The sequence below is a fragment of the Opisthocomus hoazin genome, chromosome 7 (assembly GCF_030867145.1).
Source record: "Opisthocomus hoazin isolate bOpiHoa1 chromosome 7, bOpiHoa1.hap1, whole genome shotgun sequence".
Lineage (NCBI taxonomy): Eukaryota > Metazoa > Chordata > Aves > Opisthocomiformes > Opisthocomidae > Opisthocomus > Opisthocomus hoazin.
In genome coordinates, this window is record NC_134420.1 from 71,983,554 (window position 1) to 71,996,313 (window position 12,760).

The window sequence follows — 12,760 nt, forward strand, 5'->3', positions numbered from 1 at the left end:
GGCCAGACACTTTTGAGGAAGAACTAAAAGCTAAAATGTTAAGTAAAACACCAAGTTAATGAGGATTCAGCAGTAAAAACTGTCAATTTTTACAAAGTAAAATGTTGCAAAGTTCAGAAGGACCTTTTCTGGAATGTCCTGGGAGATTTGGGAGCCCCCATCCCTGCCTGTGGGCTCTGGGCTGGGGAGAACTTGAGTCCAGGCTGGGCTTCTCACCATGCCTGACTACATCTGAAGCATCGCTGGCCTGATGGGCTGAATGGGGACCTCTCAAGCGCGATGGGGAGACTCCGAAATCCCCCAGACTTCACACAGTGAAAACATGTCCAAGGGCTGCAGGGGAGGGTGGACAAGTCTGCTTGGAAGAGGGCCCTCTGGAGACTTGCTAAATTCATAGCAATGGCACCTGCTGGTGGTGAGCATGGGTGGTGTCTGGGAAGGTCTCCTGGAAGAGATGGTCTCCCCGCACACCTCGAGTCTACCCAGGGCTCCCCGCACGCCAAGTCCCATGGAACCTGGAGCTGCTCCTTGGCAGGACGCTCTTGGTGGAGTGGGGAATTTCCCCTCCATTCCCTGATCTCAGGAGTCCTCCAGTGAGGCCACCATGGGGGACTGGCGTGGCTTAACCTGGCAGCCAGCAACTAGGACCAGACAGCCACTCGCTCACCCCTCCCTTCCCCCAGCAGATGGGGAGGAGAATGGACAAACAGGGAAGCTCCTGGGTTGAGATGAAGACTGTTGAATAAGACAACAAAGGAAATATTACTAATAATAATGAATATACAAAACAACACACAACACAATTTTTTTGCTGATTGCCCGAAGACCAACCACCAGTCCCCGAGCAGCGACCAGAGAACACAGAACTCATGGATTTTGTGGAGGTCCCAAAAAAAAGACTGAACTCATGGTAAAGTTCGAGCTCCCGGAAAAAAGAGGAATCATGAAAAAGAGGATTCCTGTCCCCTGGCCAATCCCAATTTATAAACCAAGCATCACGTCCATGGTATGAAATATTGCCATTGGCCAATGTGGCTGTCTGTCTGTCTGTGCTCCCTCCCAGCTCCTGCACACCTGCTCATCAGCTGAACATGAGAAACTGAAAAAAAAAGTCCTTGATTTCTTAGCAACTGCTGAAAACATCAACATTCTTCTGGTACTAAACCCAAAACACAGCAGCTACTGGGAGGGAAATTAACTCTATCCCAGCCGAAAGCAGGACAAGCACCCATCCCGGATGAACGGTGGTCGCCAAGCCTGGTCCCTGCTGCTGTAGTTCAGCTTCGGGGCAGAAGCTTCAGGGCAAGCATGGCCACTGATGCACCCTAGGGTGTCCCAGACCCCCATGGTGTCACCCTGTGTCTCCCAACCCCAACCCCTCTCCTTGGGCTCAGGCAGAGGAGACCAACCATTTCCTTGTCATGCGGACAAGGCAGCGCTCAACACCCACAGCCTTGGGGATTCAAACATTGAAGGAACTCATGGATGCTCCGGATTCAGGAACACAGGATGGGAAGCGTGGGCACATCTCCTCCCCATCCATGGCTGAAGCTGCCCGGCACTATGGGCACCTGACAGGCTGCGCAGTGAGTGGGAACGGCCATGGATTGCCTCCCAGGGGAGCTGGAAGGAGCTGCTGGTGACGATGAGGAAGGAGAGAGCGAGGAAGTCACCGCAGAGCTTGGAGGGGAGCAGTCTGCAGGTTCACAGGTTTCCTTCTCTGTCTGCCTCTGAGCAAGGCCACGTCACAGCAGGGGCCACCAGCGATGCTCTGAGAGCAGCACCCACCTCCCAGCCCTCCAGTGGGGTGTCACGGGACGCTGGAGGCAGGATTTCCATCCTCCCAACCTGGCAGCATCCCTCGAAACACGGCCCGGGGCTTCCCCAGGGGATGGTTTGTTCTCGGGGGGAGCTGAGAGCGGAGCTGAGGGGAAGGAGCGACGGGACCGGGTGCTGGAGCCCTGCGGTGATGGCCAAGGGGACAGACAGCATACAGGGCAGGATCAAACCCCATCGGCCCCAAATGGGGGTCTGTAAAGTGGAATCACCATGCACAGCCCTGGCTCCTGCCACCCCTCCGGGCACCTACGAGGCAGGAGGAAGTGCAGAGGGGCCATCCCGGGCAGCCACTGCCCAAACCAGACCCCTCGAAGCCTTCCCGGGACCCAGAGGAGCTGCGGACAGAGAGAGGAGGGAGCGTGTCCTGGGTGAGCGAGCTCTGCTCTTTGCTGGGGATCCAGCGAGGTCCCTGCCCACAGGGGACATCCCCAGCTCTGCCGGTCCCCAGGGACGTGTGTCACTTGTTGATTGATGTTTCTGTGGCCATCTGCAGCCTCGGAGGCCAAAGCCGTGACCAGAATCTATCCAGGTTGCCATGGCAGCAGGAATGAAAGAAAAAAAATGGAAAAAGGGAAAAAAACAAGTAATAGGTATGGGAGAAGAGATGTCCGAAAAAATCAAAAGCCAACAGCACCTCAGTGCCACCACAGACCTGGTGGTAGCTCCCGGGTCCCACGGGTCACTTTGTGTCACCCCGAGTATCACAGAATATCACAGAATAGTAGGGGTTGGAAGGGACCTCTGTGGGTCACCCAGTCCAACCCCCCTGCCGAAGCAGGGTCACCTACAGCAGGCTGCACAGGACCTTGTCCAGGCGGGTCTTGAATATCTCCAGAGAAGGAGAGTCCACAACCTCCCTGGGCAGCCTGGGCCAGGGCTCCGTCACCCTCAGAGGGAAGAAGTTCTTCCTCATCTTCAGACGGAACTTCCTGTGCCTCAGTTTGTGCCCGTTGCCCCTTGTCCTGTCGCTGGGCACCACTGAAAAGAGCTTGGCCCCATCCTCCTGACACCCACCCTGCAGATATTTGTAGGCATTTCTAAGGTCCCCTCTCAGCCTTCTCTTCTCCAGGCTGAACAAGCCCAGCTCCCTCAGCCTCTCCTCGTAGGAGAGATGCTCCAGTCCCCTCACCATCCTTGTAGCCCTCCGCTGGACTCTCTCCAGTAGCTCCTCATCTTTCTTGAACTGGGGAGCCCAGAACTGGACACAAAGTCCAGTTTCGAGTACCCGAAAGCTGAGCAGCCCTGGTTGCGTGCCGCCTTGCCGTGCGGTTAGGGGACAGCAGCAGCGCCCGGTGCCACCGAGTCGCCCATCAGCACCACGTGCACGCAGAGGAGAGCGGATGGGTGATGGACGGATGCAGAGCAGTCATGGGGGGAGGAAGCCGGGAGCAGCGTTCCCAGTACATCGCTCTCCTTGGGGGTGGGAAAAAGCTCCTCAGAGCCTTACAAGATGCCGGGACCAGGTAGAGGTGCCACCACGGTCCACACACTCAAAGAAATTCCTCTTCTTGCATATGAAAATGCTTCGGTGTTTGCTTGTCCTGTCCCCACCACTTGTGCCTCGTTCTAGAGCCCCGGGGGCCAAGCAGCTGGCGTTCGCTGCCGGCTCTGGGACATCCAGCAGTTTCAAGACCCCATCAAAGTGGATTTGTTCCTCGCTTGGGCTTTTCGGAGGTCCAGAAGGACTCGACTGGCTCATTTTAATTCTCTCCCTTTTCTTTTGTAGGTTGATTTTTTCCTGTTCTTTCCCCCACACCCGTCTGCTCCCAGCTGCTCTGCACGAAGGCACAAACACAAGTCCCCAAACCTTTCATTTTGCTGGCATTTTAGCAGCCCTTTCAAATTGTATGGTTGTAGAAAGTGGGTGGCTGAAGCCTCCATACAAATGATGTCCTTTTTGGTTTCCTGGAAAGAGCCTTCGATGTTTCTCTGCTAAAAATCAAAACCAAAAGCAGGGGGGAAGCACGAGTTACAGGCAAGATCCTTCCGAGCTAAGAAAAGCATCCAGCAGGTCCTGGCCCTGTACAATCCAGCCATGCTGGGACAGGGCCGTGGCTGGTCTGTGCTCTCCTTTCAGCCAGGAGACCATCTTACCGGTTGCTGTTGAACCCATGGGTAGTTATTTGCATATCTTCTTGGCCGTTTGTGAGCCTGAAGTTACCTACTGTGGAGCAGACATGGATCACCAATGTCCTGGCATCACCTCCTTCCGCTTTCTGTGGTCCAGAGGTCTCCTTTCCTGCAAGCTCCTTCAGGAGGTTTGGGCTGGAGGGCTGCCTCATAGCTCTGGAACAGTAAAGGCATTCTGAGCCCCACATCTACACCAGCTCAGGACTTCTCCCACCACATCCATGACCGTCCTCTCCAAACATCCAGTCTGCGACGTCTCTGTGCCAGCCTGGGCAGCCCATGCCTGGGAGGGATGGCAGAGCTGGGTGATGCCAAAGAAGTGTCCCAGCAGCCAACTTCAGCTCTGCGCATAGTGGTGGTGGCCTTGGTCCTGCCCCTGGGGACAGGCCAGCCATGTTGTAAGGGGCTGTAAACCATTTCCCACCCAGCCATGCATGCTGCATCCACTCCGGTGCCCTGTGGCTCTTAAAAATAAGCAGGGAAAAAAGGGGGAAGAGACTTTGGCTTTTGCTTGGTTGGTCCCTACCTTGGGGCAGTGGCTGGTGACATCCCCTTGCCAGCTCTTGGCTACAGTCACACGGCCCTGAGGTTCTTCTGCCTTGAGCAAAGCCCCAGGCAAGGTGTTTACACATCTCCTCTTTCGTAAAATCCGCTGCGTTGCCAGCACAGCGAGGACCCTCCGGGAGAGAAGCGTCTGCCCGTCACAGAGCAGGGCCAGGGAGGACAGTTCAGCCTCCAGCGAGATGGTGTACCAAATAACGTGTCCCATGAGATATTTTCATTCCACATCCTCTCCTGCACAGATCAACTGTTCACCTGTGCCAGCGTCTGCTCTCACCATGTCTGAACCGGTTGGGATGCACATCTTCTTCCAGCCATGGGGCTGGGCTGGATGCCTGGGTGCTGGATCCCCTAAATGCACAGGGAATGTATGGGTGGTTGGCAGTAATGGCCCCAAAGAAAGATTTCCACCTTTTTTGAAGTTCATCTTGGCAGCAGAAGAGCAGGAGGTAGCGATGGTGTGTACGGGCAACATCACAGGACACCCATGGACTCACGTTGGTGGTCTGGATGTTGCCCCAGGTGAGCGCCAGCCCAGCGTCCTCCCTGACCCCGGCTGCCACCTGGGAGGAGATGTTGGTTTTTCTCTGTGTCCTCCTACCATGTTGCCCTTTTATTAGGACTAAAAATGTGACTTCGCCAGCCAGAGGTGAGTCTTCATGAGGAGTGGGCTGTCAGGGCTGGGAACATGCCTGGTTTGCTTCCCTCACATCTCCTCAGCGCTTCCACCACCTCCTTGATTCATCTGAGTGTGTCACTGCATGGCAGCGGGCTTGTGGGAACACCCACGTTGCCTCATCCGTGGTGGGAGGAGAGGCAGACGTGCCGGGGAGCTGGAAGCAGTGATTCCTGTGTGGAGGGTGGGCGTGGGATCAATGCCACCCATCCCACCCAGGGCTGGAGCTCAACCACCGCTGTAGCCACCACACCAGCCCAAAGGAGCAGCCCTGGGAGGAGTGAAGGGTCCTTCTGGCAGCCTTCAGTTTGGGACCTGTTGGCTCAGTGAGCGAGCCCGTATGGCTGCTGGAAAGGCAACGGCTAGGAGACAAACCAAGCCTACCCGAGCCTGCACCGAAGATGGCCTCCTTTCCTGGACAAGGTGAGGCACGTGGAGGGTCAGACACAGTGCCGGGACAGCAGCAATGCCCAGGTAGGTACTGTTGCACCACTGCGACTTGGGGTGTTTGACCCCATCGTTGCCTCTGCCGGGTCTGGCCACCACTGTGGCTTCAGGTCAGCTTCTGTCTGCCAGGGTTTGGCATCCGTCCGGCAGGACTTGGGACTTGAGGCCACGGAGAGTGCTGCCTCTCGCAGCACCTGCCCAGGACACCCTTCCTCTTCGCCTTTGTCTTCCTTCTGAGAGGTGAGAACCCACCTCCCACGTGGGCAGTCCTGGAAGGGAAAGCGCACAGCGGCACAACCATCAGCAAACTCCCACAGTGAGGCATGGTGGCACCTTCTGCTGACCTCAGCAGAGGCAACCTCAGCCTTCCGTGCAGTCTCTGAAGCAGGGTGAGTGTCCTGGAGTCATGGCCTTCATCTGAAGGCCACTTAGAGCAACAAAAAGCCTCAGCACGTGGTATCAACCCGTCTATCTCATCCCACCTAGCACTGAACGTCCACCATGAAGACATCTACACCTGAGCAGGTCTCCCCAGGCTCGCTTTCCAAGCCCCTGCCTTATTTCAGGTGTCTGATTTAGACAGAGATGAATCAACTCCTCAGACAGAGGCACCAGACGGGGTGCCTCTTCCTGTGGGCTACGAGCTGGTGAGACATCAGCCCATCAGGGAGCGAGCAGCTAAAAGGCGCCTTGCACACCCGTGGGGTCTTCCCCGCAGGCTGGCTGGCCAAGGCCACGCGGGGTTGCCACCTGCACGGGCAGATTTTCCAAAAGTCCAGGTTTTGCTGAGCTCCAGGTCGGAGTTTATTTAGTGGTTCTTCAGAGAAGATGGACAACGGCACCGGTTTCACGAGTGCGATGTCTCCTTTCGCATGTAGCACATCATGGCAGATGTTAAACAGCTGCGCTAAGCACCTAATTAACACATTAACAACATAAATATCAAAGAATACAGGGAAGCAGACGGCTACCAAAGTTATGCAAAACATCCAACCTGGAGACAATTTTCCCGTGTAATTACTGCGACGTTAAACACCGTTACATAACGATTACAGATTTCAGGTCAGATTCTCCGTACGTCACGGCAGCATGGTGTGTTTTGACATTTATGGGAATACTTTTTATTTTTAGTTAGTTTGGTTACCATGGCAGCGAGAAGAAATCTGCACTAGACTCAGCTATACATTAGATGTTGGCCTCCCACTTGATACATCCGAAAACTTTTCAACTGATCTCCCCAAAATTGCCAGCCGTAAGCCGCGACGGGTGGAACGAGGCTGGAAAAGAAAACAGCCCGCACGCTGCTCTTTGGTGGGGAAGCTGCTCCTGAAGCCCCTCTCTAACGCCTGGCTGAACACTGGCACTCATTAGCGTACAGAGTTTTACATATTTAGATATCTCAGCAAAGCAGGCAGTGCTGCAGAGGTGAGCAGAGGTTGAACGGGTTTAGATGCTGATGAACAAGCCGCGTTCTGCTCGAAGCAAGCAGGAATTGTCTGCAAACAGGAATATCCTGGAAATAGCTCGGGTCCCGTTCCTGAGCTGCTCCCCGGGCACTGCTGGAGCTGTGGCCAGAGCTGCTGGAGTTCACCAGAGGTCCCATCTGGAGTACTCTGTCCAGTTCTGGGCTCCCGACTTCAAGAAAGATGAGGAGCTACTGGAGAGAGTCCAGCGGAGGCCTACGAGGATGAGGAGGGGACTGGAGCATCTGTGCTACGAGGAGAGGCTGAGGGAGCTGGGCTTGTTCAGCCTGGAGAAGAGAAGGCTGAGAGGGGACCTTCGAAATGCCTCTAAATATCTGCAGGGTGGGTGTCAGGAGGACGGGGCCAGACTCTTTCCAGTGGTGCCCAGCGACAGGACAAGGGGCAACGGGCACAAACTGAAGCAGAGGAAGCTCCAGCTGAACATGACGAAGAACTTCTTCCCTCTGAGGGTGACGGAGCCCTGGCCCAGGCTGCCCAGGGAGGTTGTGGAGTCTCCTTCTCTGGAGATATTCAAGCCCTGCCTGGACGCGGTCCTGTGCAGACTGCTCTGGGTGACCCTGCTTGGGCAGGGGAGCTGGAGTAGATCACAGAATCACAGAATCGTAGGGGTTGGAAGGGACCTCTGTGGACCTAGATGATCCCCAGAGGTCCCTTCCAACCCCTACGATTCTGTGATTCTCTGATCACACCTTCAGCACACCTTCTGAACCACTGAAAGTTCCCCAGCTGAGCCTTTGGGCCACAGAGAAACAAGGAAGAAGACAAACCCAGCCTGTGGGAGGAAGGACAGATTTCTCTGGTGGGATAAGTTTAATACTGCTGTTCTCCAAAATGAGTCACAGGTTGGAGAAGTGGGCATTAATCTCAGGGGAGATGAGTAAGTGGGCAGCATGCGAAGGCAACGGTCAAAGGAGCATCACAGTTTGTACTTGCAGCTTAGCTCTTCCTGAGTATTAGCATTGGTTTCTGCTCTCTCTTGATTAAAATCAGAAATTTTCCACTAGCTCTCCAGCGTAAAAAAATAAAAAAATTAAAAATAAATGCTGACACCGTTGAAAGTAATCAGCAAATTTAGATTTGCAGCTTTTTCAATCCATCTCACTCCGAGGCATCGTTTAAGCATTTAGCTTCTCTTTCGCAGCCCTCCTGCAGCAGTCAGACGTCCTCAGGTCCTGGCGCACCGCCAGGCTGGGAGCGACTTGAGGGAGCGATTTTGCCGTCTTATTTTCAGAAGTGATTTTCGGAAGATGTTTCGAGGAGGCGACAGAGAGGCACCGCCACCGCCAGTGCCCACCGTCACTGCCGGCATCACTGACGAAGAGTCCTCGGAGAGGAGCAGCAGTTCTTCAGCGTCTGGGTTTTTATCCTTACGCTGTGCTACCACTCAAGAGCTGGCTTCAATAAGGAAAGCGATTGTAATTAAAGCCTGTTAAAGGAAAAAATCATTAAATATTTAAAATGGTTACACTGTTAATGTTCTCATTAGTGTTCCTCAGGAGCTGGCCTCCCCGCTGAAGAGACTCGGCTGCCCAGAGCAAGCCCCCGCCACGCAGCAGCCCCGGCCACGTCCACGAGTCCTTCAGAGGGGTTCAAGCTGTTACAAACCTGGGGTTTATTTAACAGCCGCTCTGCGTGGGTGGCAATGAATAACTTTCTGGGTGTGTTGGATACGTAAGTCTAGAGAGGTTGCTCATCAGCCGAAGAAGCCCTGAGTGTCATCGTTTGGGCAGCAACGGCGAGAGGAAAGCAGTGAGATGCTGACTCCTACTGATTCAAGTAGCTCCTGGCTCAGAGCCCGCCGAGGTCGGTGGAAAGTCTCCTCACGATGCTGGTTCAGCCCCAGGCTCAAAACCAGGCAAACCTCCTGCGGCTCGACGAGTGCTGCTTGTCTGAAAGAGGCGTTACAGCTCTGCGATGTGGTGGTGCTCATGCCATCGCCTCGATACGGAGGACTTCCCGGTTGCCACTTCCCAGCAGCTTTGCCTGTCTCCTGCCCTAAAGGAAAAAGTTCTGACTTTGAGAGTTTTGCCATTGGGAAGCTCTCCTCCAGCTTCCGAAATCCATCTGTCTCCAGGAAAGCTCATCACTGTCGCAGGAAGCTGCTGTTCGCTGCCAAAAGTGAGGCAACAGAGCTGCCAACGGAGCTGTCACACTGCAGCAGGCTCCGAGCGATGGAAAGCAACCTGTCCCGGGCAAGGGGAGACTGGTTCAGAGAACGGGGCATCAAAAGATTGGAAAACTTCAAGGTTTGGCTGCAGGCACAAAGAATGTCTTGGATCCCTCATGTTCAGGCAAGTTGGTGACTGAGATAAAATGGGCAAAGATGCCACCTGGGTTCAACGGAGGTCGATCATCCACAATAATTTGGCACTTTTCCTTGAAAATAAGAGACCTCAAAAACAAATGAGAGGTAGTTTCAACTTTCTGAGCTTCTGCAGTGCACCTGAAATGGTGCTTGGAGCAAATGATAGAACCAGTAAGAAGCTCTCAAAACTGCACTGGGAGGCGGTTGCTGCTGGAGTCCCAGGAGTTTCAGACCTGAGACGCTGTTAGACATCTCACCAGCATTTCTGATTACGATCTTGGCTCCAAAGATGAGAGCGAGCTCAGCAAACGTGTGAACGACGCCAAGCCTGGAGGTGTCATAGAATCGTGCCGTCAGGACAGGGAAGAAGCAGGATGTGTTGGAAACTCTGAATGACCTGGGGAGTGGAATAACAGCAGGAATATGGATGTCAAGGTCAGGCGTGCATGCAGGGACTAATAAACAAGGATTTCTGCTGTCAGCCCAGAGCTCATCCGTTCAAAATGACTGAGGAGGAGGAGGACCAGGGTGTATTTGTTGATCACGGGATGAATTATGAGCTGCCAATGTCTCAAAGTCATAAAAAGGCAACTCTAATGCTAGGCTGCATCCACTGAGATGTTTCCAGTAGACTCAGGAACATGAGAATGTTTGGGGTTGGTAGGGACCTCTGTGGGTCACCCAGTCCAACCCCCTGCCAAAACAGGGTCACCCAGAGCAGGCTGCACAGCACCGCGTCCAGGCGGGTCTGGAATATCTCCAGAGAAGGAGACTCCACAGCCTCCCTGGGCAGCCTGGGCCAGGGCTCCGTCACCCTCAGAGGGAAGAAGTTCTTCCTCATCTTCAGCTGGAGCTTCCTCTGCTTCAGTTTGTGCCCATTGCCCCTTGTCCTGTCGCTGGGCACCACTGGAAAGAGTCTGGCCCCGTCCTCCTGACACCCACCCTGCAGATATTTATAAGCATTTAGAAGGTTCCCTCTCAGCCTTCTCTTCTCCAGGCTGAACAAGCCCAGCTCCCTCAGCCTTTCCTCGCAGGAGAGATGCTCCAGCCCCCTCATCATCCTCGTAGGCCTCCGCTGGACTCTCTCCAGCAGCTCCTCACCTTTCTTGAACTGGGGAGCCCAGAACTGGACACAGCACTGCAGATGGGGCCTCACCAGGCCAGAGTAGAGGGGGAGGAGAACCTCCCTCGACCTGCTGCCCACACTCCTCCTGATGCACCCCAGGATCCCACTGGCCTTCTTGGCAACCAGGGCACACTGCTGGCTCATGGTTCACCTGTCATCCACCACAATGTTCCCCTGCAAAGGCTTGGAGCAGCCCCACATAGCCAACGAGGCACCACGCGTGGTACCTCCAGGCATGAGAGGAGAACACCTTTCCGAAGCCTGAAGCAGGTTTCCCACGTGGTAGAAAGATCTGCTGCTTGCCTCGGACACCCCCGAGGCCTCTCCAGCCCCATCCCAATGCCCCCCTCTCAGGAGGGGAGCCCTGAGCCCTTGTCCACTCCCTTATTTATCTCTTCAAGGTGCTATGGGAGTGCGATGAGTAAAGAGGACTGCAGAGCTCTTTGTCTCGGCTCATTCCTCTCTCTTATTTATTACCTCTAGCCCACCCCAGAGCCTCATAAATCAACCCAAGCTCATCCTCCCTCCCACCCACTCCCTGCACATGCGTATCTGTGTGCTGGCATGCCGTCACCTGCCCAGTCCTCCTCTCCCCTTGGAATCCCACACCGGACCCACGCTTGGAATCCCACGCTCCCGCGGTACCGGGAGCCAATCTATCACCTTCCCGAGACCCTGCCGGCAAGCCAGCTGCGGGGAGAGCCAGGCGGCTCTCCCTCTGCCCCGGTGGATGGAGATCGATCGGCGTCGCGGGGATGATGCTGGCAGATTAATTAGCGACAGGGAGCCTTCAGCTTCGTGTCCTGCTGCTCTTCGCTCCAGTCTGAGATGTGAACGCTATTGATTTCCCGAGTCCCGCCTTCCTTCTGTCCCGCAGTCCTCTCGCTGGTGGGGATCTCAGCAGAAAAATCTGGAGAGGACACATGTTTGCACATACACAGGCATAAATATAAAGCAGAGGAGGTTTGAGAAACCATTGCTGCCCAAAGCAGGTGAAGTTTGAGTTATTTGTCATCAAGGTAATATTAACAAGAAGAAAATAGTCGTTAAAACGGAAGGAACAGCCCCTGCCTCCCAAGCAGGACTCCCAGCGCTCTGTGCCTGCCGTGCCCTGCCACGCAGCGCTCCCCAGCTGCCCACCCCCACCTTTGTGCCACCATCACCAACAGAATCACAGAATCACAGAATAGTAGGGGTTGGCAGGGACCTCTGTGGGTCACCCAGCCCAACCCCCTGCCCAAGCAGGGTCACCCAGAGCAGGCTGCACAGCACCGCGTCCAGGCGGGGCTGGAATATCTCCAGAGAAGGAGACTCCACAGCCTCCCTGGGCAGCCTGGGCCAGGGCTCCGTCACCCTCAGAGGGAAGAAGTTCTTCCTCATCTTCAGCTGGAACTTCCTCTGCTTCAGTTTGTGCCCGTTGCCCCTTGTCCTGTCGCTGGGCACCACTGAAAAGAGTCTGGCCCCATCCTCCTGACACCCACCCTTAAGATATTTGTAAGCATTTATAAGGTCCCCTCGCAGCCTTCTCTTCTTCAGGCTGAACAAAAAACAGCTTTCTCCCACGGGGATTTCACAAAACAAACCACTGCAGAATTTCCACGGGGAAATGCCAAGGTTCAGATCTTTTGTGCCGATTTGCGATGAAGATTTTCCCTTCCCCGAGATAACTCCAGAACACTGCACTTGATTCTTCCCCGCGGCTCCCAGTGCTGGGCAAGTCCTGGTGTTACCCCAACCCTTACCTCCATCCTGCCAGGGAATGGGGGGACTGGGGGCTCTCATGCTCTCCATCCCTTCTCCTCTCTTGACTTGTGCTCCCTTGTGACCCTCGTGACATCTGCCTGTCTCCTCTCTCCCCATATTCTTATTTCTCAAGGCACAGCTCAGCGACACAACACAGCTGATGTAGGTCATGAACCAAAGGAGGTGGCTGGGATGGAGCTTGGATGGGGATGTGGGAGCAGGTCCTGACACCCTCGGCCACCTCCCTCCCTTGAGTCACACCCCAATTACCGTGGTTTTCCGGTCGGTTTAACAGCACTGCAGTGGTGCTGCCATCTTATTTTGGGGGTAACACCAGCTACGATTCAAACAGCATTGCCCCCCGCCCCATCTCACGCCTGTTGATACCTCCAAGCTTGATCCTAATTTCTGATCTGCACTTCCAGCAGACAAAGCCAACACACCTGCGG